General features: G+C 40.9%; 1 pseudogene; it reads right to left on the minus strand.

Moving 5' to 3' along the window:
* Positions 1-22,583: 22,583 nt before the first annotated feature.
* LOC126177769 (5S ribosomal RNA) lies at positions 22,584-22,702 on the minus strand (annotated as a pseudogene).
* Positions 22,703-26,734: the final 4,032 nt, after the last annotated feature.

Consider the following 26,734-nt stretch of genomic DNA (forward strand, 5'->3'; position numbering starts at 1 on the left):
GCTGCCTAAGGATTATGGCTCGGATGATCATTGACAGCAACGCCACCATGTTGAATGATGCTCTTCGTGCAGCCACAGGACGTCGTGTTACGAGTCAAACTGTGCGCAATAGGCTGCATGATGCGCAACTTCGCTCCCGACGTTCATGGCGAGGTTCACCTTTGCAGCCACGACACCATGCAGCGCGGTACAGATGGGCCCTACAACATGCCCAAAGGACCGCTCAGGATTGGCATCACGCTCTCTTCACTGATGAGTGTCGCATATGCCTTCAACCAGACATTCCTAGGAGACGTGTTTGGAGGCAACCCGGTCAGGCTGAACACCTTAGACACACTGTCCAGCGGGTGCTGCAAGGTGGAGGTTCCCTGCTGTTTCGGAGTGGCATTATGTGGGGCCGACGTACGCCGCTGGTGGTCATGGATGGGGCCATAACGGCTGTTCGATAGATGAATACCATCCTCCGACCGATAGTACAACCATATCGGCAGCATATTGGCTAGGCATTCGTCTTCGTGGACGACAATTCGAGCCCCCATCGTGCACATCTTGTGAATGACTTCCTTCAGGATAAGGACATCGCTCGACTAGAGTGGCCATCATATTCTCCAGACATGAGCCCTATCGAACATGCCTGGGATGGGTTGAAAAGGGCTGTTTATGGACGACGTGACCCACCAACCACTCCGAGGGATCTACGCTGAATCGCCGTTGAGGAATGGGACAATCTGGACCAACAGTGCCTTGATGAACTTGTGGATAGTATGCCATGACGAATACAGGCATGGATCAGTGCAAGAGGACATGCTAGTGGGTATTAGTGGTACCGGTGTGTACAGCAATGTGGACCACCAGCTCTGAAGGTCTCGCTGTATGGTGGTACAACATGCAATGTGTGGTTTTCATGAGCAATAAAAATGGCGGAAATGATGTCCATGTTGATCTCTATTCTAATTTTCTGTACAGATTGCGGAACTCTCGGAACCGTGGCGATGCAAAACTTTTTTCGATGTTTGTATAACAGAACACAATATCCAAAATCCGAACTTTTTTTGATGTGTGTATAACAGAACACAATATTCAAAATCCGTAGACCTGTTAAAACAACTTCACTGTCAGAAATTTGAACAACTTCTAACTAAAAGAGTAGTTGTTACAAACGATTTAGAAGAAGTGAAGTCAAGTCACGAAATTCGTTTTCATCTCTGTGTCTAAGAGTCGTGAATGCACAAAACAAGCTGAATTTCAAATGATCTTTTCTTGCAGAATGTGTATTGATACCTTTCATAAGGTAGTGTCTTCTGGGATAGTTCTGCATGTGTCCCTCCTGTTTACAAGTTTCTCAAACTCATCTATAAAAGAGATGCGTTCAGCACACTTCAACAACCTGCCCTTGGGTACTACTCGATTATTTGGGATCCTCATCAGATCATATCGAAGTAGTTCATAGTCGTGCTGCTAGAATTTTGACCCGTAAGATCGATCAACACGTGAGTATAACGGAAATGCTCCGTGACGATAAATTGTCTGGATCTACATAAATACTCCACAATCCACCGTATAGCAATTTCCCTTCCCTTTCCACTCGCAAACAGAGCGAGGGGAGGAGGGTAAAACGGCTGCCTATCTGCCTCCGTATGAGCCTAATTTCATGTATCTTCGTTATCGTTACGCTCGGTGTATGTTGGCGGCAATAGAATCCTTCAGCAGTCAGCTTCAAATGCCGGTCCCCTAAATTTTCTCAATAACGTTCCTCGAAAAGAATGTCACCTTTCCTCCGGGTTTCCCATCTGAGTTCCTAATGCATCTCCGTAACACCTGCGTGTTGGTCGAACTTGATAGTAAAAAATCTAGCAGCGCGCCTCTGCATTGCTTCGATGTCTTCCTGTAATCCCACCTGATATGGTTCCCAAACGATCGACCAGCAAAGAATATGTCGCACTAGTGTCCTACATGCGGTCTCCTTCACAGAGCAACCACACTTTCCAAGAAGTCTCCCAACACACCGAAGTCGACCATTCGCTTTTCCGTACCACAATCCTCATAAGCTCGTCCACTTCATATCGTTTCACAACGCTACTTCCAAATATTTAAACGACGTGACTGTGTCAAGCAGGACACTACTAATGCTGTATCCGATCATTATGGGTTTGTTTTTCTACTTATCCGCATTTACTTACATTTTGTAAGTAGGCTGTTTATGTTTTATTATTGGCAACCTTACGTAGTGCTCTGTATGAAAATCACTGGCTGTGCTGTGTGCAGTCTGTGGCTAGTTTGCATTGTTGTCTGCCATTGTAGTGTTGGGCAGCTGGATGTTAACAGCGCGTAGCGTTGCGGAGTTGGAGGTGAGCCGCCAGCAGTGGTGGATGTGGGGAGAGATATGGCGGAGTTGTGAAATTTGTAAGACTGGATGTCATGAACTGCTATGTATATTATGATTATTAAGGTAAATACATTGTTTGTTCTCTATCAAAATCTTTCATTTGCTAACTATGCCTATCAGTAGTTAGTGCCTTCAGTAGTTTGAATCTTTTATTTAGCTGGCAGTAGTGGCGCTCGCTGTATTGCAGTAGTTCGAGTAACGAAGATTTTTGGTGAGGTAAGTGATTTGTGAAAGGTATAGGTTAATGTTAGTCAGGGCCATTCTTTTGTAGAGATTTTTGAAAGTCAGATTGCGTTGCGCTAAAAAAATATTGTGTGTCAGTTTAAGCACAGTCCTGTATAATTGTACAAAGGGGACGTTTCAATTTTGCTACATTTAGAGTTATCTGTAATTCATCATACCTACAAAAAATTTGGTCCAAGTCTTCTTGTATCCTCCTACAGTCACTCAACTTCGACATCTTACCGTGCACCACAGCATCATCAGCAAATAAATGCAAATTGTTGCCCACCCTGTCCGCCAAATCATTGCTGTATGCAGAGAACAACAGCAGTCCCATCACTCTTGCCTGTAGCATCCCTGACGATACCACTATCTCTGATGAACAGTCACCGTCGAGGACGACATACTGGGTCCTATTACTTAAGAAGTCTTCGAGCCACTAACATAATTGAACTTATTTCATATGCTCATACTTTCCATAACAGCCTGCAATGTGGCACTGTGTCAAACGGTTTCCGGAAATCCAGAAATATGGAATGTACCTGTTGTCCTTTATCCTTAGATGGCAGTATATCATGTGAGAAAAGGGCAAGGTGAATTTCGCACTAGCCTTTTTCCATTCGCTTGGCGAGAGATTCACGATAAGTGCAAGCTAGATGAGGGGTCAATGCCTTAGAGTACACTTTGTAAAACCTAACAGGGATTCCGTCCGGATCTGGCGGTTTATTTGTTTCCAACTCTTTCGGTTGTTTCTCTGTGCCAGAGATGCTTATTACTACGTCACCCATACGGGAGCTGTTCGATGGTCAAACGACGGTATGTTTTAAGATTCTCCTGCGTGAACGATTTCTTAAATGTGAAATTTAAAACTTCAGCTTTCGTTTTGCTATCTTCAACTACCACACCAGACTGGTCAATAAGTTACTTGATGGAAGCCTTAGGCCCACTTAGCGATTTTACATAGGTCCAGAATCCTCTCCGGTTCTCCACCAGAATAGATGTTTTCACAGATGCACGAACCCATACCAACTTTTGCTTGTAGTCATTTGTGCGTTCTATTTTAAACCGAGAGTGCAACAACTGTGCTTTTTCAGCACTTTTCTAATCTCGTTATTAAACTATGGTGAGCCTCTTCCGTCGTCAATTTACTTACTAGGCACATAATTCTCCAGACCACGATTTAAAATATGCTTAAACTTTGCCCATAATTTCTCTAAGTTCACTTTACTGGAACTACGTGATGTCAATTCACTGTCTAAATGAGATACTAACAACTGCTTATCTGCGCTTTCTAACCGAAACATACTCCTACTGTTCTTAACTGATTCATTAACTTTCGTAATCATAGTTTAGTTGCTATAATGATATCACGATCGCTAATCCCAGTTGAGGTCGCCTCGAAATGGTGTAATATGATCTGGGTATTTATGCGCCACTGACGGTAGACTTTCTTTTACTGGATCTAAAGCTGTCACAGCCGAATCGGGTGGCCGGTAAAAACATCCAACAATTAACTTGGTTTCACCTAGAGTTGTAATATATGACCAGATAACTTCACTGTCACGCTCAACTTCGATTTAAATAGAGACAATATTTTTGTCAACTACAGTGAATACTGCCCCCTCCTATGGCCTCTACTTTATCTTTATGATTTAAGTTCCACAGCTCACTAAATATCTTAGCGCTTTCCATTTCGGCTTTCTGCCAGCTCTCGGTCCCGAGAATAATTTGAGCTCGAGAACTTTCCTGGAGGACCGTAAATCCGGGACTTCGTCACGAACGCTTCAACAACCTACTGATAAAATTTAGACCATCGAAGCGTCTTCAATCTGAACGCGGTCAGACTTCCCTTGCTGCACATCGACCGGCGAGTGTTCATCAGAGAACCTCAAACCACTGCTTAGCCGAAAGAACCCTCATGTGCGCTCCACAAGTACTTTGCTACTCGAGTAGCTGCTTCCTTTGTGTAGCGCACCCCTGACGATCAAGGGGAGTTCTACAAATCCCCAACCGATAACGCAGGTCTAGAAATCTGCAGCCAAGACCGTCCCAGACTCGGCGAATCCTTTGGTTGGGACTTTCCACTCGGTTTCAAACCAAAGGGCTCCATTCAAATCCTGGAGCAATGCTGCAAATTGCGAGCTCTGCTTGCACCTCACGCGTGAGGTTAGCAGCGCTCACCACTTCAGCGCCGGCCAGAGTGGCCGAGCGGTTATAGGCGCTACAGTCTGGAACCGTGCGACCGCTACGGTCGCAGGTTCGAATCCTGCCTCGGGCATGGATGTGTGTGGTGTCCTTAGGTTAGTTAGGTTTAAGTAGTTCTAAGTTATAGGGGACTGGTGACCTCAGAAGTTAACTCACATAGTGCTCAGAGCCATTTGAACCATTTGAACCACTTCAGCCAGCCCCCTGTTGTATGAACTGAGGATCGCCTCAGAACACAAGCGACAAGCGTCGTTGGTGCCGACGAGGGCCACAACTTGTAGACGACTGCACCATGCACCCTGCACCCTCTATAGCGGCAGGCCAGGCCACCCCCTCATTTCGGGTGAGACCCCTACGGCAGGCATACCGACTGCACATTCGCTTCCCTTCCAGCCATGTATGCTACCTGTTTACTGGTCTACATAACACGCCTAACCTTAGACCTTCCGATAACCAGTAAACCCCTTCCCTCTTGTACCTGCTCGGAACCCGCTGAAGAGCGGCCATGTATCCACTCATAGGGTGAATGGGCGAATCCAGATGACCAGTCTCCAGATTGGTCCACTGCCTCGACCGACGCGAACGCGTTACCACCTGCCAGTCCCTCTGCTGTGAGGGCGAATCCACCGCTTCAGATGCACTAGGAGGAGCCTCGGCATCAGAGCCCGTGGGCGAAACAAGAGACGGCTGACGTGTCCCATGTGACTCACCACATTCTCCGCTACACCTGTAGCAGCAGCCTGAAGGTAAATGATCGAAGCCGAAAGCACATTCAGCTATTCGCGAACTGCTGCTAGCTCCTCCTGCGTCCGCACACGGCATGCGCACATCCTACCCATGCTAGCAAGACTAACTGAAGAAGCGAACTATAAAAGCAGACAGAACCCTAGATATGCAACTTGTTATCCTCCTGATATGTCACCAACGGACGCTAATGCTTCAATGAACTGTGTAGCTGGCTATTCAGAAGAAATGAAAACTGTACTACAGTGCTACCTGGATTTACACTTACAAATTGTGAACATACATCTCAAACAGAGAAACACGCACAAAATTTAAGACCTATACTACGAAGAAAACACAGGAAAAGATTAAAACTTGACCGGCCGCTCTGTAGATGCGTATCTCCGAGAGCTGGTCGCTGACCGACTGGCTTACTAAACGAACGGACGTTGGGTATGGCTGGGAGCTATTAAGCTTAATATATATAAGTCTGGCCTTTCCGGCTTTTGTTAACCGTTTTAGCATGAAGTAGCGAACGCACAACTAAAGTCCGTTCTAAGCTAATGAAGTACGCTAGACATAAGTATATGGAGAAATAAAGAGATCTACCATAAGAATATATAGAAAAACCAACCAACGCTCTCATGAAAAGTCGGTAGCTTATTTCAAATCCCATCATACTCGAAATTATTGGAACTGGCAGAATATTACTTCGCAGTTGTAGGCCATAATGAGAACGTCGAAGAGTTGTTCTCTTTCATAAACATACATGGGACAAAGGAACTCAATAAATAAAAACACGATATAGCTACAAAGTTGTTGTTGTTGTTACTGTTGTTGTGTAATTTAAAATTATCCTGCCAAGACTTCCACGACATTATTTCCAGTAAACGTGACGTTCTTGGTAACGTGGGTCCAAATGAAAAATATTAATATTCAATTACAGATTATTGTTATTTATTTACAAATGTAACTGAAATCACCTAAGTTACTGAATATCGTTTCGTTTACTGTCCCAGTGGAATAGATAATTGTTTATTTTGTTTAATGAACTCTTCGTTTGACATAGGAAGAAGACAGAGCAATAAAGAAGAATTAGCGCTTAGTGGCTATCATAATTGCCGAATTATAAGGCTCTATGCTAGTTAGTTTTTTAGTTTACGCACTCTTAAGATTGACCTCGCAAAAAATTACTGTAACCGATTACTAACAAACGATTAAAAATAGCATAAGGACTATTCTTGTTCAGATTAGATAGTCTTCCTTTTAGGGCAAAAATTTCGGCTAAATATAACTCCGAATTCGGATTTTCTACTTTTGACCGTGACATTCCTATACCTGGAGGGAAGAAGACTTCCTTTTCGCGAAATACTACTGATAGAGTTTAGAGACCAAAATTTTGGACAGACTGCAGAACGATACTACTACCACGAATGAACATCTCGCATAAGGACCTCGAAAATAAGGTAAATCACGTCTCGTACGGACGCACTTAGGCAGTCGGTTTTCCTCGCTCTATGTTCGTGTAGTTCAGGAAGGGGAATGACGAGAAGTCATACAAGGTACCCTCCACCACGCACTATATGGTGGCTTGTAGAACAGGACTAAGTATGTAGATGTACTTCTTGAATACTGAACTAATAAGGTCGCGAAGGACTTGAGGTTAGAACGGTTACAAGAGTTACAATAGTCAACTTATACTGTTCGTGATGGGCTCCTCGTCAAATTTCGAGACACTGTGTTCAAAGGACAATTTAAGAATTATCACTTCTCTCTAATTATGTAACACAGGCGCATCGTAGCTACAAGTGAGAAATTTGGAGGAATTAAGTCACATACAGAAGGACACTGGGAATGTTTATTTCCACGTCACAGCTGTGTTGTTACGAACACCATGAGCGCTCACAGATAGCAGACCGCGTCTAGTACACGTCCACCGCGGCGTTCGTGGACCACAGCGCAGTTGCGACACCTGCGGATGGGCTTATGACAGCCCGAAACCGGTCGTGATAATAATAGAAATTTACAAGCGATATTTTCAACCTCTAGCTATGTTATTAGTCAACGTTATTACGTAATACTCATACTTTTCGCCATATCAATAGCTTTCGCATACCATTACTGATATACTGTACTTATGGGAAGTGTTTTCTTGGAATTTAATAACTTAATCATTCAGCAGCCAAATAGAGTAACTCGTAAGTTCACTAACATTTAGGAAATTTTTGTCACTTACAGCTCTGTGTAAATGAAGCAGGACGTTATACAGTAACTGGAGTCTTTGATTCCTAGATACACATTGTTTTCAGGCAAATAAGCTAATTATAAGGCGGACACCTAAATTGAGCGCCTTCTCAAACGGGAATTCATTTACGTTGAATGAGAAATTTTTAAAATTTTTTTTCCTCGATATATATACACTGAGGTGACAAATTTCATGGGATAGCGATACGCACATATAAAACTGGCAGTATAAAAGATATAAAGGGACAATGTATTGTCGGAGCTGTCATTTGTACTCAGGTGCTTAACGATGGGGATTAACAGACTTTGAACGCGGAATACTAGTTGGAGCAAGACGCATGCGACATTCCATTGGGGAAATCGCTAGGAAAGTCAATATTCCAAGATCCATAGGGTCATTTTAGGCATTACCTCTCACCACAGACAACGCAGTGGCCGACGGCCTTCACCAATGACCGTGAACAGCGTTATTCGCGTAGAGTCGTCAGTGTTAACAGACTAACAACACTGCGTGAAATAACTGCAGAAATCGATGTGGGACATACGACGAATATCTTTGTTAGGACAGAGCGGTGAAATGTGGCGTTAATGGGCTGTGGCAGCAGACTACCGACGCGAGTGCCTTTGCTAACAGCATGACATCGCCTGCAGCTTCTCCTGGGCTCCTGACCATATCGGTTGGACCCTAGATAGTTGGTAAACGGTTGCCTGGTCGGATGAGTCCAGATTTCAGTAGGTAAGAGCTGATTGTAGGGTTCGAGTGTGCAGCAGATCCCATGAAGCCATGAACCCAGGTTTTCAACAAGATGGTGGTGTCTCCACAATGGTGTGGGCTGTGTTTACATGCAATGCACTGGAACCTGTGGTCTAACTGAATCGGTCACTGACTGGAAGTGGTTTTTAGCCGCTCATGGACTTACGTTCCCAAACAACGATTGAGGATTTCTTGTTGTTGTTGTTGTGGTTTTCAGTCCAAAGACTGGTTTTATGCAACTCTCCAATGCAAGCATCTTCATGTTCGAGTAACTACTGCAGCGTATATCCTTCTGAATTTCCTTAGTGTATTCATGCTTTGGTCTCCCTCTACGATCTTCACCCTCCACGTTTCCCTCGAATACTAAACTGATGATCCCTTGATGCCTCGGAACGTCTCCTACCAGCCGATCCCTTCTTCTAGTCAAGTTGTGCCACAATTTCCTCTTCTCCCCAATTCTGTTCAACACCTCCTCATCAGTTAGGTGTCTATCCAACTAATTTTCAGCATTCTCCTGTAGCACCACATTTCGAAAGCTTCTCTTCTCTTCTTGTCTAAATTATTTTTTCGTATATGTTTCACTTCCTTGCATGGCTACACTCCATACAGATACTTCAACAAGAGACTTCCTGACACTTAAATCCATACTCGATATTAACAAATTTCTCTTCTTTAGGAACGCTTTCATGGTAATTGCCAGTCTACAGTTTATATCCTCTCTACTTCGACCATCATCAGTTATTTTGATCCCCAAATAGCAAAACACATTTACTACTTTAAGTGCCTCATTTCCTAATCTAATACCCTCAACATCACCCGACTTAATTCGACGACATTTCATTATCCTCGTAGTTCACCTTATCTCCTCCTTTCAAGGCAGTGTCCGTTCCGTTCAACTGCTCATCCAAGTCCTTTGCTGTCTCTGACAGAATTACTATGTCATCGGCAAACCTAAAAGTTTTTATTTCTTCTTCATGGATTTTAATTCCTACTCCGAATTTTTCTTTTGTTTCCTTTACTGCTTGCTCAGTATACATATTGAATAACATCTGGGATCGGCTGCGACCCCATATCACTCCCTTCCCAACCACTGCTTCCCCTTCATGCCCCTCGACTCTTATAACTGCCATCTGGTTTCTGCACAAATTGTAAGTAGCCTTTCGCTCCCTGTATTTGGCGCCTGCCACGTTCAGAATTTGAAGGAGCCTGTTACAGTCAACATTGTCAAAAGCTTTCTCTAAGCCTGCAAATACTTAATCTATCTTCTAAGACAAGTAGCAGGGTCAGTATTGCCTCGCATGTTCCAACATTTCTACGCAATCGAAACTGATGTTCCTCGAGGTCGGCTTCTACCAGTTTTTCCATTCCTCTGTAAAGAATTCGTGTTAGTATTTTGCAACCGTGACTTCTCAAACTGATAGTTCAGTAATTTTCACACATGTCAACACCTGCTTTCTTTGGGATTGGAATTACTATATTCTTTCTTACGTCTGTGGGTATTTCGCCTCTCTCATACATCTTGCTCACCAGGTAGTTCAATTTTGTCATGGCTGGCTCTCCCTAGGGTACCAGTAGTTCTAATGGAATGTTGTCTACTCCTGAGGCCTTGTTTCGAGTTGGGTTGAAAGGTGGCTACGCTGAGTTACAGCACCAGAGATTGCGCCAAAGAACATTATTCAGCCGCCTCCACTGGCAGTGCTTGTCGAGAAGTCGTCGTGGAGAGTGTTTTTTGAGAAGTGGGAAGTAGGAGTTCTGATGTAGCCGTGACTAGTTGTGAGCATGTTGTATCCAGTTGTTCTGATGGGCTAGACAACCGATGCTGTTCGATTGCGGATGTTGTAATGATCAGAGTGTATGTTTCGTCAATATATATATGAAGGTAAAGAAAATTTTTTAATTTCAACTGTCCTAACTAACAATCTCTCTTGCTCACAGGTTCAGTCAACAAAGCATCTGGCTTGTGTTCATGTATTAGAGTGTAATTCTGGTTTGTATGTGCAATTATAGTATTACTGTTTTTTTTAATTACTTCAGTGTAAATGGTGCTTAAAATACCTTGTCTTATTGAGGAAGAACCATGCCAGATGTGTACGCTGAATCACACTTCCACACACAGAACAGTTACATTTGTGCTTTGTTGTTTCGTAGTTGTTGTTTCGTAGCTTTTATAGTTGCTGGGGACTTAATTATTTAATTGTGTTAACGGAAGTTTTCTTTCATTCTTTGTTGTTATTCTATGCAGTGAGATTGCGTACTAATACCAGTCAGGGCCAACCAGTTACGAGACTGCGTAACCGGATAGACACCGACCAAAATTAAAATTATTTGCATTTTTATTTAATTAAGCCCCCATGCACGTGGCGACCCTGCCAGGATCGTCCCTTGGAATCTTCTGATAGTAAAAATAACAAACAGTAGTATTGTTGTAGTAATTCGTAGTTTAGTAATTGTAGTCTATATTGCATGTGTAGATTTGGTAATTGAACATTTGTAGTTGTCTTGTCATTATTTTAATGGTATTTTGGCAGAATTTAATTTTTGATGTCTTGTATACAGGTCTGACAATTTTGTGCAATTGTGAAGGTTTTCATTGTTCATTAGACGTGTTAGTTGGGAAACATTTCGTGTGAATGGTATTGTTGGAGATAAAGTGTCATTGTGTGTAATTTTTGTATAGTGACGAGTTTTGTATGTTTTGTAAATGATTACGCGATCGATGAAAAAGGCAAAAATGATGGATAGTGAGAATGACGAAATTGTTAACATGGCGAACTCGCCAACACATGACAATAGTATGATGAATAATGAAGTAGAAAACAATTTAATAAGTCGGGAAAATAGTCCGGAACCAGTTCAAAATTTTTCACAATCAAAAAATTTTCAGAATTCGGGATCAACGACAGAAGATTCTGGAATAGTACCGAACACAGATAGCTTTACGGCTATGTCGAAGGAAGTTAGTTTTATGGGAAATGTTAGGGGCGGAAAGAATTTCGAACCAGTTAATATGGAGCAGTTAATGAGTGCAATATTAAATTTGGGATCACAAATAGGAACAATTAAAACTGATATGGGAACAATGGAAACACGGTTAGACTCACTGGGATCGCAGTTAGGATCTGAATTAAAAACAGAGATGGGAACTTTGGCAACACGGTTAGAAACTGATATAGGAACAATTAAAACAGATATGAGAACAATGGGAACATGGTTAGACGCACGAATAGGGACATATTTCAAAAACATGAAAGATGAATTAAAGAAAGAAATTAGAGAAGAAGTACAACCGATTTTGAATGCTCACAATAATAGATTAATTTCAATAGAAATCAGACAAAAGGAACAGGATAGAGAACAGGAAGAAAGACATCGCGTGATAGTACAAAAATTTTCAGAGTTAAATTTACAACGTGCACACGATAAGGAAGAAATATTTGAAAGAATCGAGGAATCCGTACCAAATGACAGAATAAATAACCTAACACAACAGTATGAACAGTTAACTACTAAATGTGTCAATACTGAAACTCGAGTCGCGACACTTACGGAAGACGTAAATAAACAGAAAGAACAAATAGGTGACTTATCGGAAAGAGTTGAGGAGATTGCAGATAAATTGACAAGTCTTAGTTTAAATGGGGACAGAGATTCAGATGATACAGATCCATTGCCATTTGCAGAAACCGAAGAGTACCAGAATGTAAATAAGCATGTTGAAAATCAGGGATAATTTAATGAACGCGTTAAAAGGGAATTTGAGGCATTACGAAAGCAGGTAAAACAAATTGAAGGCGAAATCGTAGAAAAGACAGAAGAAGAAATTTAGAATCACAGATAGCAGAGGGCTTTGAAGAAAATAATTTATTTCATTTACGAGATGCAACAAGAGAGCGCCAGGCGCGCGAACTTGACAATAATCGACATTGGGACTGGGACAGATGCGGTAGGTCTTTGTCGCCACGAGGCGAAAACTTTGACAATAAACACTTATTAACTGTTCGGAAATTTAAGATCTTTCGCAATTCTAAGAATGACATACATCCATGTTCATGGTTAGATCAATTTATGTACGCACTTCCACCAAATTGGCCACTAAGTCACAAACTGGAATTTATGAGCGGTTTTTTAAGTCCTCAGGGGATTCACTACACTAAGTGAATATGTGCCGTAGCGTGCACAGGGCCCCGAGCTGTAGTGGTGCTATTTCCCTTTTAGTTTTCTGCACTGCTGTCTACTCTTTTACTATTCTTTGCATCTATCAAAACAACTCTTCAACTATCAATCTATCTAGAGAGTCGGTAAAAAATAACCGGATATGACTACATCTACATCTATACTCCGCGAGCCACCTTACGGTGTGTGGCGGAGGGTACTTATTGTACCACTATCTGATCCCCCCTTCCCTGTTCCATTCACGAATTGTGCGTGGGAAGAACGACTGCTTGTAAGTCTCCGTATTTGCTCTAATTTCTCGGATCTTTTCGTTGTGATCATTACGCGAGATATATGTGGGCGGTAGTAATATGTTGCCCATCTCTTTCCGGAATGTGCTCTCTCGTAATTTCGATAATAAACCTCTCCGTATTGCGTAACGCCTTTCTTGAAGTGTCCGCCACTGGAGCTTGTTCAGCATCTCCGTAACGCTCTCGCGCTGACTAAATGTCCCCATGACGAATCGCGCTGCTTTTCGCTGGATCATGTCTATCTCTTCTATTAATCCAACCTGGTAAGGGTCCCATACTGATGAGCAATACTCAAGAATCGGACGAACAAGCGTTTTGTAAGCTACTTCTTTCGTCGATGAGTCACATTTTCTTAGAATTCTTCCTATGAATCTCAACCTGGCGCCTGCTTTTCCCACTATTTGTTTTATGTGATCATTCCACTTCAGATCGCTCCGGATAGTAACTCCTAAGTATTTTACGGTCGTTACCGCTTCCAAAGATTTACCACCTATGGCATAATCGTACTGGAATGGATTTCTGCCCCTATGTATGCGCATTATATTACATTTATCTACGTTTAGGGAAAGCTGCCAGCTGTCGCACCATGCATTAATCCTCTGCAGGTCTTCCTGGAGTACGTACGAGTCTTCTGATGTTGCTACTTTCTTGTAGACAACCGTGTCATCTGCAAATAGCCTCACGGAGCTACCGATGTTGTCAACTAAGTCATTTATGTATATTGTAAACAATAAAGGTCCTATCACGCTTCCTTGCGGTACTCCCGAAATTACCTCTACATCTGCAGATTTTGAACCGTTAAGAATGACACGTTGTGTTCTTTCTTCTAGGAAATCCTATTTTACCCAAAAGTGATTTCGGAAATTACCGTTTGGACTTACTGTATCTTCAGCTGCATTCATTCGTAGTTTAAACGAAATTTTATCTGTTTATCTTCGTAACAATATTACTTCATATGTTGACGATATTCTTATTGCTAAACGTTCTTGGAGTGAGCATAACAAAATTTTGGATTCATTATTACGTATTTTTGCAAGAGTTGGCATTACAGTGAACTTGAAAAAATCTGAATTTGGTCGTTCTCAGGTGAAATTTCTTGGTCGTATTATTTCTACAGAAGGTATTCTTCCTGATCGAGAGAAACTAGACGCTATTCGTAATTATGCTGTTCCTACTACAAATCGTGATGTTCGTAGTTTCCTTGGTGTCTGTAATTTTCTCAGACACTTTGTTAGACTGGACAATTTGGCCACACCTCGTTTATGTGAACTGTCTGGAAAGAATTCTAATTGGTGCTGGGATGAGGAAACCCAATTAGAATTTGAACAACTTCGTGATGCTTTAGCTGCTCCACTTCTTTCACACCCGGATTTATCTAAAGATTTTTGTTTGGCGACGGACTCATCATACAAAGGCCTAGATGCACACTTATTACAAGAGATAGAAGAAGACGGCGTTGTAGTACAGAAAACTATTGCATTTGGAAGTCGTGTTCTTTCTAAATCAGAAAAGAATTATTCGATTACGGAGCTTGAAGCTTTGGCTGTTGTATGGGCTTTCACAAAATTTCGCATATTTTTGTATGGCAGACATACTAAGATTTACACCGATCATCGAGCTCTGGAATTTCTTATGTCAACAAAATTAACACATGGAAGATTGTCACGAGGGGAGCTGTATCTACAGGAATTTGACTTTAGTATTGTTTACATACAGGGTTCTTCAAATATTATTGCTGATGCTTTATCACGTGCACCGATGGGTTTGAAACGGTGCTGAAGAGGATTGCAAAGAAAACAATTATTGTTTGATGTATATTCAAGGTGTTGCGTTCGAAAATTTTATTTCGTCTTCGCTCCAGGACATCGCTAAGGAGCAAAATAAGGATCCAATCTGGAAGGACATTAAGGAGAAGCGAAGGAGAAACGAGAGCGTAGCGATTAGAAAGTATTATTTAGTTTGCAACGACATTCTTTTTAAACGAAAATCGGTCGACAACTCTCTTTGGTTAGTTTGTATTCCTGATGAGTGGGTTAATAAATTGATTTGGTACACACATTTCAGTTATGCACACTTTGGTCCCAGAAAATGCTTTCATAAATTACGAGAAAATTGCTACTTCAGTAATGTGGAAAAACATATTGGATCTGTTCTTGCCAAATGCAAATTATGTCAAAAGGCTAAGCCGCCAACTATATCTCACAGAGCACCATTGTTTCCTATCATTCCAGCGAAATTAAAGGAGATGGCTGCAGTCGATTTGTTCGGTCTAGTGGTTCGTTCTACTAATGGTTTTGCGTACATTTTGGTAGCAGTGGAATTGACATCAAAATATGTGTGTTTTACACCTTTACGCAAAGCAACAGCTCGATCAGTATCTAATGCTTTCATCAAACATTTTCTTAAAGAAGTGGGTCATGTTGATAAGGTTATATCAGATAATGGATCACAGTTTCGTTCTAAAATTTGGCTTCGTACTCTACGGCGTCGTAAAAGTAAACCAATTTTCATTTCACTTTTTCACCCTCAATCTAACGCTTCAGAGAGATGGATGAAGGAAATCAATAAATTGTGTCGACTTTATTGTCATCAGAATCACAGAACTTGGGATCAGTATCTTCATATTTTTCAAAACATTCTGAATGAACTCCCTAATGATTCAACTTCTTTACCGCCTATATTGATATTAAAAAATAAAGCACCGACAAATCGCATTTCTGAAATCGTTCCTTTTCCGCCTTCACGGAAACTGCGGCATTCTGAAGTTGTGAACCTGACTCTGCAAAATATTGCATCTGCGGCTGCTAGAAGAGAGAAATCAGCTAAATGTCCTGGTCGTTTAAAAACCTTGTCAGTTGGTCAAAAGGTGTTAATTAAGTCTCATCGTTTGTCTCACAAAGGAAAAGGCTTGTGTCGCAAATTTTTTCTGCTTTATAACGGTCCATATAGAGTTTGCAAAATTATTCATGATAACACTGTCGAAGTAGAAACTCTTAAATCTCGGCGCTCTAAGGGAATACATCATATATCGAACGTTAAAATTTTTGTGGAATGACATACTTTTCAGAAACTAACAGTTATATGTAAACACACGGAGAGTATAAGGATACTGCGCCGTGTTCCGGCGGCGGCACATACTCAAAGCAACAGTCAAGTCCGCGCGCCGCACAAGGCAGTCGTTGACCGCAAACGATTACTTCCTACGTCACGCGTACCTACAGCTGATCGAGCGCTCAATGCGAATGCACTGACAGCCGTAAACAAATACACAGTCTAATTTCTCCGAATAAATTCAGTATAAAGCTATAGTGACTTGATAAATTATTATTAACTTGTTATTAACGTTCAGTATTTTTCAGGATACGGTTGTATGAAACATTTAAGAACTTCAGGTAAATTCTGTATGAGTCCGACGTTAAGAGGACTTGCCATCGAGAAATTTTCAGGAAGAATGTAATTTCGAAGAGGAAACTAATAAATTAAAAAGGTAACTATTAATTGAGTTTATTTTGCAGGTAACATATTTCGCCTTAGGTACGTACTTTAGACGTAATTTGCTGCTCGCGATTATGTGATTTATACTTTGTGTTAACTGATTTTGACAATGATTGATTAATGAACAGGGTTGTTAATTATGTATATTATGCATCGCTTGGCTGCACTGCTTTTTCACTGATGTCACATTTTTTTTTATTATGTGCCTGCTGTGCTTATTTATTTAAATTATAATTGTCACCTGATATGGTTATTTAAGTAAGTTATACTTGGTGATTTATCTGCTTGCGCCTTCATGTTTACTTATTAAGATTACATATGAACATTTATTTGCTTATGCTGATATGATGCTAATGACCTGTTTATTATGTAAGATATATATTTGCTGCTTTGCGTATGGATTGCATATTTACACATTTCTGTTTTGTTGTCATAACTACTCTTTAATTTTGTATATAGAAATGCTGATATACGGTGTACAAACATGGAGTTTAGGTCACACTATGGTATTAATTATAGATTGTTCGCTTGGCAGAGCCTCGTTGTAGGGATTGTGCTACATCCATTTGTTGACATTGTGTTCTCTACTGGTATATTTACTCGCTATTGCATGTTTTGCATACGCTCAGTGCTTTATATTTTAAGATAAGAAAATGAACTGCCATGAGCTGGAGATTTTATGGAAGCTGTATAAATTTATGTTACTAGGAAGGAAGCTAACGACATGACATACCAACACTAGGTTTAGACCATTGACAGTTATTACACTGCATTCTTCGTGATCAATTGAAATAGCAAATGACACTTGACACAAGAAATACTCCACATGTTTACTTCTGTTTTGCCATATTCTTGAAGTGGTGTACACACTGTGAAATATTACGATTTATTCATTCAAAGTCTTATGTGATCTTTCATACTATGTACTCGCACCTACTTACTGAAAGTTATTCAAACTGAAGGCTGTTAGAGATCATGTATGCATTTCTTTTATTTAATGATGGACAAGGTAACCAAAATGTATTTTATAATTCATAATGAGTAGAAGATTTGGGTCAGGTGGATTACACAGAGGATGTGTGTGGACATTGTGTCTTCAGATTGCATGGGATGATAAATTGAAGTTTGCACTAGGATTTTGTCTTTACTTGTTCGAGGAGATTGACTAGAGGAAAGAGTTGTTATGGAAGTGAAATGATATTGGTAATAAGATTTATATGTATCGACATATTGAAGAGGTATTATTGAGGTATTGAGATTGTGTGAAGTTGATGATTATTGGAGTTTTGGTGGACAAGAGGTAAGGTAAATGATATTGATGATAAGGTTTATATGTATCGACGTAAGAGGTATTATTGAAGTATTAAGATTAAGTGATGATAATGATTATTGGAGTTTTGGTGGATAAGAGGTGAAGTAAGTGAGGAGCATTGTTTTTATCTTGTTTGTTGGTCTATATGGAACAAGGAGGATGAAGATAGCAGACTAGAACACTCAAGTGGAAGGAAGATTGTCTACACACACACTTTGTTAAATCAATAAGCAATATTTTTTTTTTTTTGAGAGAGGAAGTAATTGCATATCTTGGCACACTGACAGTTGTTCAGCAACCGTACATTTTGATTTGGCTTGGCAAACATTGGTCTTGACATGATGACTACGACGTTGACTAACTATTATTGACTGTTATACATTGCTGCCACTACTACTTGATACACAAGTTGAACATAAAATTTTGGACAGAATTGCATTTACACAGTTAACACTATTCAATTACACAGTAGTACTTAATGTGGATGAAAGATGAGTGAGTGTGTTTTGTGTGTTTTCCTTTCCTAATCCCAAATAATTGGTACGGACCTATCTCCTAAATATTATTTTACTTGTTTGTTGTGGCTTGCACTGACACTCATAAATATAATAGGTTTACTGATATTTGTGTATTTGTAATATTTAAGACGACAATTATCTGACATCATTTGTGTGTTTATTATAATTTGTATATTTAGTGTAAGTGCATTGATAATAATTTTGTAAAAGCAATTGTGTGTGCCTTCAAACTGTTGTTCGTGCTTGCACCTATTCAACATTGCTGGGTGCCACTTGGAAATGTTTAATTTCTGCTGATAAACTCTGATGAACTGTCTAATTAGTGATAGTGAATATTATGGACTGTTACCTGCACTTGTTCAACATGATGGGTGCCACTAGGAGATGTTTAATTTGTGCTAATGAACTCTGATGAACTGTCTAATTAGTGATAGTGAATATTATGGACTGTTACCTGCACTTGTTCAACATGATGGGTGCCACTAGGAGATGTTTAATTTCTGCTGATGAACTCTGATGAACTGTCTAATTAGTGATAGTGAATATTATGAACTGTTACCTGCACCTGTTCAACATTGCTGGGTGCCACTGATGGAACGGCTTTTACTGAAATGTCACTTGTTGGTGTATGCACCTGCTCAACATTGCTGGGTGCCACTGGTGGAACTGCTTCTACTGAAATGATATAACTTGTTGGTGTCTGCACCTGTTCAACATTACTGGGTGCCACTGTTGGACTGCTTCTACTGAAATGATGTCACTTGTTGGTTCTGCACCTGTTCAACATTACTGGGTGCCACTGTTGGAACTGCTTCTACTGAGATAATGTCACTTGTTGGTGCCTGCACCTGCTCAACATTACTGGGTGCCACTGATGGAACTGCTTTTACTGAAATGATGTCACTTGTTGGTGTCTGCACCTGCTCAACATTACTGGGTGCCACTGATGGACTGCATCTATTGAAATAATGTCACTTGTTGGTGTCTGCACCTGCTCAACATTGCTGGATGCCACTGGTGGAACTAATTCTACTGAGATAATGTCACTTGTTGGTGTCTGCACCTGTTCAACAATGCTGGGTGCCACTGATGGACTGCTTGTACTGAAATGATGCCACTTGTTGGTGTCTGCACCTGCTCAACATTACTGGGTGCCACTGATGGACTGCTTCTCCTGAAATGATGTCACTTGTTGGTGTCTGCACCTGTTCAACATTACTGGGTGCCACTAATGGACTGCTTCTACTGAGATAATATCACTTGTTGGTGTCTGCGCCTGCTCGCCAATTTTGGGTGCCACTGTTGAAGCTGTTTAAATACTGCTGACGAAATGTTATGAGACTGCTATTTGCACCTGTTGATCATTGCTGGGTGCTACTGTTGGAACTGTCAACTACTTTGAGGAGTTCTACTTGTTTATTGAACTATTGAAAGGATTTTATGTGAATATTTCTATAAACTGATTTTTTGTGTGTTTACTGTTTATGAGATGTTATGAGACTCTTACCTGCACCTATTCGTCATTGATGACGCTATTGATTGAATTGTTTAACCACATGATACTTGTGTAAACTATTATGTAAAATCATATGTATGCAAGCATTTGTATTCCTTACTGTATTTGATATATTAGGTTATTGAAGGGTCAGTGCAAAGCCAAAATTTATTTAGTTATGTGATATTTACTTATTAATATTACTTTTTAATTTTTGTCTGTATTTTTTGGACGAATTTGATGGTATTTTCACCACCAATGCTGGCAAAAATACCATCAAATTCTAACCCGTGGAGGAGGGGCATATGAAAGGTGGCTACACTGAGTTACAGCGCCAGAGATTGCGCCAAAGAGCATTATTCAGCCGCCTCCACTGGCAGTGCTTGTCGAGAAGTCGTCGTGGAGAGTGTTTTTTGAGAAGTGGGCAGTAAGAGTTCTGATGTAGCCGTGACTAGTTGTGAGCATGTTGTATCCAGTTGTTCTGATGGGCTAGACAGCCGATGCTGTTCGATTGCGGATGTTGTAATGATCAGAGTGTATGTTTCGTCAATATATATATATATATATGAAGATAAAGAAAATTTTTTAATTTCAAATGTCCTAACTAACAATGTCTCTTGCTCACAGGTTCAATCAACAAAGCATCTGGCTTGTGTTCATGTATTAGAGTGTAATTCTGGTTTGTATGTGCAATTATAGTATTACTGGTTTTTTTAATTACTTCAGTGTAAATGGTGCTTAAAATACCTTGTCTTATTGAGGAAGAACCGTACCAGATGTGTACGCTGAATCACACTTCCACACACAGAACAGTTACATTTGTGCTTTGTTGTTTCGTAGTTGTTGTTTCGTAGCTTTTATAGTTGCTGGGGACTTAATTATTTAATTGTGTTAACGGAAGTTTTCTTTCATTCTTTGTTGTTATTCTATGCAGTCAGATTGCGTAGTAATACCAGTCAGGGCCAACCGGTTACGAGACTGCGTAACCGGATAGACAGCGACTAAAATTAAAATTATTTGCATTTTTATTTAATTAAGCCCCCATGTAAGGTCTTTCAGTGTTCTGACAAATTATTCACGCAGTATCGTATCTCCCACTTAATTTTCATCTATATCCTCTTCCATTTCTGTAATATTGCCCTCAAATATGTCGCTCTTGTATAGATCCTCCATATACTCCTTCCACCTTCGTGCTTTCCCTTCTTTGCTTAGAACTGGTTTTTCATCTGAGCTCTTGATATTCATACAGATGATTCTCTTTTCTCCATAGATCTCTTTAATTTTTCTATAGGCAGTACCAATCTTACCTTTAGTGATATATGCCTCTACCAATCCCTGTTTAGCCATTTGGCACTTCCTGTCGATCTCATTTTTGAGACGTTTGTATTTCCTTCGTTTATTGCATTTTAATGTTTTCTCCTTTCATCAATTAAATTCAGTATCTCTTCTGTTAACCAAGAATTTCTACTAGCCCTTGTCTTTTTACCTACTTGATGCTCTGCTGCTTTCACTATTTCATCTCTCAAAACTACCCATTCTTCCTCTACTGTATTTATTTCCTCCGTTCTTGTCAATCGTTCCCTAACGTTCTTTCTGAAACTCGCTACAACCTCTGGTTGTTTCAGTTTATCCAGGTCCAATCTCCTTAAGTTCCTACCTTCTTGCAGTTTCTTCAGTTCTAATCTACAGTTTATAACCAATAAATTGTGTTCACGGTCCAAATCTGCCCCTGGAAATGTCTTACAATTTAAAACCTAGTTCCTAAATCTCTGTCTTACCATTATATAATCTATCTGAAACCTTCCAGTGTCTCCAGGATTCTTCCGCACATACAGCCTTCTTTCATGAATCTTAAACCAAGTGATAGCTATGATTAAGTTATGCTCCCTGCAGCCGGCCGTGGTGCCCGAGCGGTTCTGGGCGCTACAGTCGAATCCTGCCTCAGGCATGGATATGTGTGATGTCCTTAGGTTCGTTAGGTTTAAGTAGTTCTAAGTTCTAGGGGACTGATGACCTCAGCAGTTAAGTCCCATAGCGCTCAGAGCCATTTGAACGATTTTTTGCTCTGTGCAAAATTCTAGCAGGTGCCTTTCTCTTTCATTCCTTATCCCCATTCCATATTCACCTTCTACTTTTCCTTCTCTTCCTTTTCCTACTATCGAATTCCAGTCCCCCAAGACTATTAAATTTTCGTCTCCCTTCACTATCTGAATAATTTCTTTTATCGCATCATAAATTTCTTCAATCTCTTCATCATCTGCGGAGCTAGTTGGCATATGAATTTGTACGACTGTGGTAGGCGTGGGCTTCGTGTCTATCTTGGCTACAATAATGCGCTCGCTGTGCTGCTTTCTCGTGATAACGACGTCCTCCTGAGTAGTCCCCACCCGGAGATCCGAATGGGGGACTATTTTACCTCCGGAATATTTTGCCCAAGAGGACGCCATATTCATTTAACCATGCAGTAAAGCTGCATGCCATCGGAAAAAATTACGACTGTAGTTTCCGCTTGGTTTCAGCAGTTCGCAATACCAGCACAGCAAGGCCATTTTGGTTAGTGTTACAAGGCCAGATCAGTCAACCGTCCAGACTGTTGCCCTGCAACTACTGGAAAGCCTGCTGTACCTCTTCAGGAACCACACGTTTGTCTGACCTCTGAACAGATACCCCTCCGTTGTGGTCACGCCTACGGTACAGATACCTGTACCACCGAGGCACGCAAGCCTCCCCAAGTCCATGGTTCATGGGACGATGATTAAAATTACAAGCCAACAGCCCCCGGCATTCCCAGGCTGCCAACCATCCAAGTACTAAGGGGGCCCGATGTTGCTTATCTTCAGTGATCGGACGAGAACCGGTATATTCAACATGGTATGGCATTTAGCATTGAGTTTTTATGGATGGCAAAACTCCATTTCACTGGGACATAATTGTTCGCGAGTGGTTTGAAGAACATTCTGGAGAGTGAGTGAATGATTTTGCTACCCAGATCACACGGCATGAATCCCATAGAACTTTAACGGGACATAATAGACGGGGCAATTCGTGCACCAAATCCCCCACCGGCAACACTTCCACAATTATGGACGGCTACAGCGGCAGCGTGGCTCAGTGTTTCTGCAGGGGACTTCCAATGAATTGTTGAGTCCATGACACGTCGAACTGCTGCACTACGCCATGCAAGAGGAGGTCCGACACGATATTAGGAGGTATCCCATGAATTTTGTCACTTCAGTGTACGTACCCTGCTAAGTGAAATTTGCTCTACGGAATCGTGGCAGAAGAATATTTCACCATCAACATTTATTTATATATCCTGGCAAGAGTAGAGTCATCAGGCTATCTGTTATATACAACTATGCATTATATGTGTTTTGGGTATCTTACATTACGGTGCACATGTAATAAGATGTCGTAGAATATAAAGCTTGGACCAAATTTGACATAAGTGGAGGAAAATGTAATATCTTTAGCAAAAAAAGTTTATATTTGTAAATGAAAAGTAGAACAACAAAGACAGCTTAAAAGCTACTAGTTAGTTAGGCTGAGAAACTCAGTGAAAATTGAAAGGTTGGCTAACCATCCCCTGCGGAAATTCTGTCGGCGGACAAATAGGATCCTTAGGTCAGTAAACGGCAATGGAAACTGGTCACTGTAATGACAAGAAACTCAATGCAAAATATTGCCTAATTTCAGGTCCCCTTTTCGGAAGTCCAGGAGGAATCAGGTTGAGACAAACATCAAGAGGATTCAGATTCTGTTAGAAGGAGTACTGTTCAGCAGCATAGAATGTAAGATCCCTGCATCAAGGAAAAAGAGAAATGGAGAGAACTGGCACTGACGTGTTGGGAATAGATGAAATGCAGTAATTGAAATGAGGTGGACTGGTATTGGAGAATTTGTTTCTGATGACTGTAGACTATGATATACTGGGAAGAGAAAAGAAGCATTGGAGTAGCCTTCATATTTACCAGAAAAGTAAGTAGAACTGTAACGCGGAGTAAATATAATAGAATGATGTCCATCAGATTTCATTGTCAAACTCTCAGTAATACAGTCATTTAGGTAGCTTTGAGTGCACTTACAGAAAATTATAGCTGTTATATTTCCTGAGCAGTATGCCAAAGCTGAGGGTATCAGATGCTTGACTGAAGTGTAGTAGTGACAATATTGTAGCTTCACAGAATTCTGTGTCTTAAATCTGATCCCTAGTTACCTTTATTATGCAGTTTTTGTTCTCTGGTGTAAGCATTTATGGTCTTCTGCAGCCGGTGTCAGTCTTTTTAAAGTAGCTGTGAACAAACCTCTGTGTCGTTTTATTAAGTATTTAAATGTTAAAATGGCCGCATATTTTACTATTTTAAGTACTTTTTAAGATGATGCGAAATAAGAACCAGATTTTAAGGAGTTTGTGCTGTGGTGTTTAGGAAAACGTGTCTGATATTTGGCATATATGATGAAAGTAGTAATTATTCAGTCTGCAGTCAGTTCATAGTGAAGAACATATCCTGGAGCATTTAATACAGCATATAAGATGCTGATTGGCCGGTAATCACAATATGGATAGGGAGTTTCGTTTGTAGCAATAGGTCGACTAAGCTTCTGTTTCATAGAGTGAGACTTGTCCAGTTCACGAGAGAAAAATTAAGACTAAACTATGCATGACATTATTAATCATGGTTATACCGATACCGTTGTTATTTATAGCTTCAGAAGAGTCACATTATTACTTTTTATGTCATAATTGTAATGTATTTTAGGTTGAAAGAAATCTGTCAGATCTTTTTGCTTTCCTAAAGTGTTCGTTGGCTCTTTCCACTTGCTAAATGTCCATCAAAATAGCGAACCTCTTGGAAAGAAGTGTACCATTGTTTACTTTAGGTTTGCATGTTAGATAAATGATAATTTGTGTCCGTACTTCTCATATCATTCCTAGTCTAACTAATATGACAATCAAATCTGACAACAAAATACAAACATATGAATTAATAAAGAAGGGGGGAGATGGTAGTGTGTGTCTGACTAGTTGCATTTTGACCGAGGCATCCACCTGCTGTGATTATAAGTCAGTTAAGTTTGGTCTCCACCAGTAATTTCGTTGACAATAGAGCAGAAACGATTGCAGTCACCCTCGTCATTAGCTCCTTTTAATGGAATGAGATAGACAGTATGATACATACAACAAGAAAGTCAGATCTTACTGAAGTAACAGTTTTTCTTTCGTATAAGGTAACGAGGTAACGTTAGGATGGCCAAGTTCCACACGTCTGTTGTGTGCCCTTTCCGGTAAGGCGGGAGCCTTGTGTCCCTCAGACAATGCAGGACCTCCACGTAGTGCATTCAGAGGAGGCGCTGACCAGCAAGGTCACTTCTCCCTCTCGGCTGGGGATCGTCACGATCCGTCCTAGCGGAACGCAGCGGGGAGGACGTTTCACTGATTGACGGTGGAGACACGCCTCTAGCAGACGCGATGGCTCCAGCCACGGAAAGACGGGTCAGAAACTGATGACTCTGTATGCCCGCAGGCGATGTACTGCCGCCAGAAGAAAGTTGACAGCCTTCTGATTAAGTAAGAAGTTATGTTTCCCGCAGATGTATCGGTGCTATACGTGTTTACCAAAACTGTCGGAAAAGTTTAGATGCTTTTAGTATGGTAGTGGCTATCGCCGAGACTGGAGCTCTTACTGGTTGCTAATCTGTGGCGTCAATCTTTCTGATTTTCTTGATACAAAAGGAGAGGACTCGTGTGGAAAATTATCTCACTCCCGATAGTTCAAACAAATAAGCACGAGCCTGGTGGCATGAACTGAATTTTTGGAGGAATTATTTTTGTTGAGACGCCAAAGTTAGGGAACTAAACAGTGCAGTGGACATTCGAATCAGGAGGGAGCACGCAAAACAATCTTTTTCATATATCGGCGCAGAGAACATTCTGTTCCGGTGACCAGTAGAGGGAAGACTCTGTTCTGATATTCATGGAGAGCAGTTGGCTTTGTTCGAGATCCAAAGGGGGGGGGGGGGTAGTCAGAATAGTGAGTATTCACACTGTAATGTTAGGATCTAATTGATAGAGGCGTCGTGTGACGTTTAGGAATCTTGGGATCAATTTAGAATCGTTTCACTGCTGTAATAATAATTTTCAATTTTACATTTCCATTCTTTCGCGTTTCGGGACGCAAAATTTGTTACAGTGAATCTTGAATGAATCATGAGTTAAATGCCTTGGTGCACATATTAATTCTGTTCACTATTGATCTCTGGAAGTGACGCCTCTTTAATACTGTGTTTCCTAGTACCTTCCGGACCCACAATGTGCGCCTTACTTGTGACTGAGATAGTTTAGTATTTCGTATGTACTCCTTGTTATTTTTGAACGAAGACATTCTTCATGTTGAGCTTTTCCCATGTGCGTAGATTTTTGTAAAATAAATGAGTAATAACCAAATTCTGTTTGACTTCATTTCAATAGTTAACTGATGGAACGTCATTTGAGTATGAATTAAACAAGGACATCTGCCGTACTTATACGTGAGGGACATTCTCTTTAAAATAACAGATATCTTCCGCTTGGCCAACAGGCTAAAGGATTTTGTCATTGATGCTCAGGCATGTGACGACTCTTGTGTAGACTCTGTAGTGGAACCTAACAGCACAAGTTACTTACGACCTTCCACATATTCTGTATGGGCATTCACAGAGGGTGGGTTTGCTCGTGGTTGGGATCTTCAACGTTAGGCGCGACATTGGGCCCCTTAGGAATATGGCTGCCAGGGAGGGGAAGGAAGCCAGTGTGCACTCCGTGTGCATAGGGTGGGGGGAGTCATTCCGAATGCGGAAAAGGTGCTTCGGGATGCCATGAAGAGTACAGGGTGCAGTTAACTGCAGGTGGTGGCCGCACCAATGATGTGTGTCGCTTT

This window comes from Schistocerca cancellata, chromosome 3 (assembly GCF_023864275.1).
Source record: "Schistocerca cancellata isolate TAMUIC-IGC-003103 chromosome 3, iqSchCanc2.1, whole genome shotgun sequence".
Lineage (NCBI taxonomy): Eukaryota > Metazoa > Arthropoda > Insecta > Orthoptera > Acrididae > Schistocerca > Schistocerca cancellata.